The following is a 6,000-nucleotide window of genomic DNA, read 5'->3' on the forward strand; positions in this document are numbered from 1 at the left end:
CACCCTGACTGACGAGGCTCTGCGTGAGAAAGTTCTTAATATAGCCTCCAAAGAGGAGGGTGGGGACGACTCTCACCCGAGTGTTTTTGTCAACTTCCACAAAAGTAAGGCAAGTCAGATTCTGTCCTTACTGCGCAAGTTGCTCGACCTGTTCGACCTGGACGATCTCCGCGATAGCAATATAGTTCACGAACAAAGAGAGGAGCCTAGACACATGGTATTCCTGTACCTGATTCAGTTACTTGCTATATTCGTGAGCAGCTGCATGGAGGACAAGGACCTTGCTACCATAATGAGTGTTGCGTCTGCCGCCTTCCTTGAGGTGAATTATTGTGACCCCTTGTGCGCCGCAACTCTGGTGAAGCCCATGTTCATTCCCTACTATGATCAGCAAGTGGGTGGTAAGAAACACAGAAAAGGTGAGACCGAGGGGATCACAGAAAGCAACCCCGAGGCAAGATTGAAATATTACAGGCTGTTCACGGGGTATGAACTGGACACTAAGGTCAAGATGTTGTCAAGATGTTGATGTGTCCAGCGGGATGGATTTGACTATTCGCTGGACCGATCACAGTATACTGCAGCGTATGCAGGGGTGCAAGATCGTAGAAAGCAAGAGCAAAAAGTTTTGGTTCGTGGCTCCTCAGATGGGCGATGGTTAACTTCTTACGACAACCCGATCCCGTCACCGGGACTGAGTTTGACAATAGCCAGTGAAAAATCAGAGCGCCAGATTCAAAACCACAAATCTAATCATTTCAATTTCTCAAACATAGGACTATTTTACACCATTTTATAGATACACTTCTCCTGAATCGAACCACGTTGTCCGATTTCAAAAAGGCTTTACAGTGAAAGCAAAACATTAGATTATGTTAGGAGAGTACATAGACACAAATAACCACACAGCCATTTTCCAAGCAACTAGATGCATCACAAATACCCAAAACACAGCTAAATGAAGCACTAACCTTTGACGATCTTCATCAGATGACACACCTAGGACATCATGTTACACAATACATGCATTTTTTGTTCGATAAAGTTCATATTTATATCTAAAAACAGCATTTTACATTGGCGCGTGACGTTCAGAAAATATTTTCCCTCAAATACTGCCGGTGAATCAGCACTACAATTTACAAAAATACTCGTCATAAACGTTGATAAAATATTAATCTGTCATTCAAAGAATTATAGATGAACATCTCCTTTATGCTAACGCTGTGAAAGATTTCAAAATAACTTTACTGGGAAAGCACACTTTGCAATAATCTGAGTACTGCGCTCAGAAAAATACACTACGCAATACAGATAGCCGCCAATTTGGAGTCATCTAAAAATATTAAATAGCATTAAAAATATTCACTTACCTTTGATCTTCATCAGAAGGCACTTCCAGCAATCCCAGGTCCACAACAAATGTTGTTTTGTTCGATAAACTCCAGAATTTATGTCCAAATAGCTCCTTGTTGTTCGCGCGTTCAGTTCAGCTACTCCAAATCTAGGAAGCGCGCCAAAAATTTCATGATGAAAAGTCAAAAAAGGTTCTATTTACGTTCGTTCAAACATGTCAAACGTTGTAAAAAATCAATCTTTAGGGCCTTTAGAACGTGAAAATTCAGTAATATTCCAACCGGACGAAACCAGTGTCTTGAAAAACGTTTTGGAACAGAGCTACCTCTCGCGTCAATGCGCGCCAATGAACTGATGTCCTTCCTTGGGTCACCAACTTCCCAGCCTTCTTGTTCGGTCTCTGTTCATCATAGACGCCTCAAACAACTTTCTAAAGACTGTTGACATCTAGTGGAAGCCTTACAAAGTGCACAATGATTTCTGAGTCACTGTGTGTTCGATAGGCAATGACTTGAAAAGAGTCCACCCATCAGATTTCCACTTCCTGGTAGGATTTTTCAGCAGGTTTTTGCCTGCCATATGAGTTCTGTTATACTCACAGACATCATTCAAGCAGTTTTAGAAACTTCAGTGTTTTCTATCCAAATCTACTAATAATATGCATATCCTAGCTTCTGAGTTTGAGTAGAAGGCAGTTTAATATGGGCACGTATTTCATCCGAACGTGAATATACTGCCCCCTACCAATATGAGGTTAAGAATATCGGTCTGAAACTCATGGGAGGACAGACAGACACCAAAGCCCTGAAGATCTGCTCCTACCTGATGTCAGATAACATAATGGCTTACATCCAGTGTGGCGTATTTGTGCTGTCTATGCCATATAAGCCTGTTGCGGTTACCAAGGTGGCAACAGATGCCTTTTTCTACGGCCGATACCACCACAGGTTTAACACGGGCAAATTCACAGAGGTGGCCTGTGTTAAAGCCATGAACGACCCCAGGTACAACAACCTCGTACACAAGGAGAATCTTAGCAACAGCAGCAAGTATCAGCTAACCTTGTCCCATGGAGCCTTGCCAATGTGCACACTCACCCTGGCCATGACCATAAGACAGACTGTGATGACGGTAATGGGGTTCCTCTGCACCGAGCTGGCCCATGTCATCTATGCCCCGAAGACGACCGAGTCTAACATATGCAAACATGTTATCTCGTTATCGATGGCTGGGAAGTTCAGACACGGAAAGGACGAGGATGAGAACACAAACGTGTTTGACGCATCCTATGGCACATTGATAAAGCTGACTGGACCAGCCTTCGGCAACCCTGGTATGAAAGGTGTCAACTACCACGAGCTGGATTCTATGGAGTGGTTGCAAGCCCATGACAACTGTCTCCCCGATTACATCCACAGGTCTCTGAATAAGATAGGGGACACGAAAAAAGAGGTCAGAAGGATCATGCAGGAGACGAACATGTCGTATAACAGGGTTGTGTTTATTGGCGAGATGGGTGCCATGAAATTTGCCACTGTCTTTGCAAACGAGGAATACATGATCCACATGCCCATGATGCTCATGTCCAGCATGAGGGTATTCTCGAACAACAGCAACAACAACAGTTACGGCTCTGTCAAGCTGTGTAGACAGGGTAGCTACTACCCTGTCAAGGTGTTCAGCAATAGGTGCGTCGATACAACCCTGTACAGTTCCCAGGGAGGTGGAAACGTCAACTGTGCCAGCGAGAACAAAAGTACGATCAACAAAATGGTGGAGAGGATCAAGGGAGGGGTGTCCTGCGTGTTGCCCAGGATAGATGTAAACCGTATCAAGGTGATGACGCCTGAGCTGAATGAAAAGGAGTTTGGCCTACTCGTGTCAGCTGTTAAGAATAACAACATCGAGGTGTTTGGACAGGAGCCATGCTCTTACTCCTCTTCTGCGTCCTGTTCAACATCATCAGAAGGGAACAGCCATGGTTCATACCGGGCCAGTGGTATGAAACGACCTACAGAGGAACTCGGCGACGGTAGCCCTGAGAAGAAGAAGAATAAGAAGGCCAAGGTGGAAAACGAACTCACAATATATGACACCGAGGTGGACTTTGGCTTTGACGACTCTGACTGATGATTGCCTTTGTTGTACCTCACATACACAGAGTGACTCTTTGTATGCATTTTGTATACCTGTATGTGTTTTACTGATTGGCTGTGTGTAGCCTATATTTCTAAGACTTTGCTGTCTTGTAGTTATGAAATAAAACTTTTAAACAGAAACATGGCGTGATGGTAACATTCTTTATTACACATATACAATAACCAAGGGTGACAGTGGAACATGACATGACACCCCCCCTCCAAAAAACAAATCTATGAATATATGTAATGTATCATGTTTAGGTGTAACAGTTCAACTAAAACCATCATCTGCACAGGCGAGCGTGTGTAAGTCTTCTCTCATGGTGAAAATGAATCGATTCTCCATGCTGCCGATTGTACTGCCCAAGTCGACCTTGTGCACTCTCGGTACCCTCATTTTACTCCTGCAGTCGAGTCTAGCGAACTCCTCCGTGGCTCTGTGGTAATCTGACTCACCACAGTGAGTGAGATCCAGCTCCCCGTGGTCAACCCGAGCGCTGATTAGCGGATTGAGTATCCCACTGACTGTGATAAGTCTTTGAGAGTTGGAATTAGAGTTCTCCTGAGGACATGACAGCTTGGTAAACTTGCAAATAAGAGTCTCACCCTTGTGCTGTGAGATCCTGGTTACATTGGGTGGGTCAAAGGAACACATTCCATATATGTTCATAAAGTCATAGGAGGATGAGGATGTGCTCATGGTTTCCACGTGCTCTCTCACCAGACCCTTTATATCTGACAGCGCTTTATTCCTCAGTTCACAGTAAAGACGTCTGTATTCATCATCAATAAGTCCCAGGACACAGACTCTTTCCCTTCGTTATTCAATCGGGGTCTCTTTTCGAGTGAAGGCCCTGCGCCTCCAGACAGCCCTCTCTGGTCTCTGGAGTCCTCCCAACAAGGTAATTTCCTGTTGCACGCTTTAATGGCAGTTACTACGAAAAAGAGTTCAGGGACCCCTTTGCTTGACCCCATAGGCAGATGCCCCGGCCCGCACGTGGACATAATAAGGTACGATATCTATATTGGGTACCTAATGGACAGCTCTCCGTGTCAATACTGATATTCCAAAACGGAATCATTGGGAAGGATACTCGCAGACGCTGCAAGGCCAAAACCGTGAGGAGACACTCCTCCTACACCGTTTAACTTCTTAAGGTATAGGGGGCAGTATTTTCACGGCCGGATGAAAAACGTACCCAAATTAAACTGGTAACTACTCTGGCCCAGAAACTATAATATAGATATTATTAGTAGATTTGGATAGAAAACACTCTGAAGTTTCTAAAACTGTTTGAATGGTATCTGTGAGTATAACAGAACTCATATGGCAGGCAAAAACCTGAGAAAAATCCAACCAGGAAGTGAAAAGTCTGAGAATTGTAGTGCTTCTTTTGAATCTCTATCGAAACTACAGATTCTGTGGGGTCACGTTGCACTTCCTAAGGCTTCCATTGGCTGTCAAAAGCCTTCAGAAAGTTCTTTCAGCATTCTCCTGTTACTGGGCAGATACAGTGCCTTGCGAAAGTATTCGGCCCCCTTGAACTTTTCGACCTTTTGCCACATTTCAGGCTTCAAACATAAAGATATAAAACTGTAATTTTTTGTGAAGAATCAACAACAAGTGGGACACAATCATGAAGTGGAAGGAAATGTATTAGATATTTCAAACTTTTTTAACAAATAAAAAACTGAAAAATTTGGCGTGCAAAATTATTCAGCCCCTTTACTTTCAGTGCAGCAAACTCTCTCCAGAAGTTCAGTGAGGATCTCTGAATGATCCAATGTTGACCTAAATGACTAATGATGATAAATAGAATCCACCTGTGTGTAATCAAGTCTCCGTATAAATGCACCTGCTCTGTGATAGTCTCAGAGGTCCATTTAAAGCGCAGAGAGCATCATGAAGAACAAGGAACACACCAGGCAGGTCCGATATACTGTTGTGGAGAAGTTTAAAGCCAGATTTGGATACAAAAAGATTTCCCAAGCTTTAAACATCCCAAGGAGCATTGTGCAAGCGATAATATTGAAATGGAAGGAGTATCAGACCACTGCAAATCTACGAAGACCCGGCCGTCCCTCTAAACTTTCAGCTCATACAAGGAGAAGACTGATCAGAGATGCAGCCAAGAGGCCCATGATCACTCTGGATGAACTGCAGAGATCTACAGCTGAGGTGGGCGACTCTGTCCATAGGACAACAATCAGTCGTATACTGCACAAATCTGGCCTTTATGGAAGAGTGGCAAGAAGAAAGCCATTTCTTAAAGATATCCATAAAAAGTGTCGTTTAAAGTTTGCCACTAGCCACCTGGGAGACACACCAAACATGTGGAAGAAGGTGCTCTGGTCAGATGAAACCAAAATCGAACTTTTTGGCAACAATGCAAAACGTTATGTTTGGCGTAAAAGCAACACAGCTCATCACCCTGAACACACCATCCCCACTGTCAAACATGGTGGTGGCAGCATCATGGTTTGCGCCTGCTTTTCTTCAGCA

This window comes from Salmo salar, chromosome ssa09 (assembly GCF_905237065.1).
Source record: "Salmo salar chromosome ssa09, Ssal_v3.1, whole genome shotgun sequence".
NCBI classification, from domain to species: Eukaryota; Metazoa; Chordata; class Actinopteri; order Salmoniformes; family Salmonidae; genus Salmo; species Salmo salar.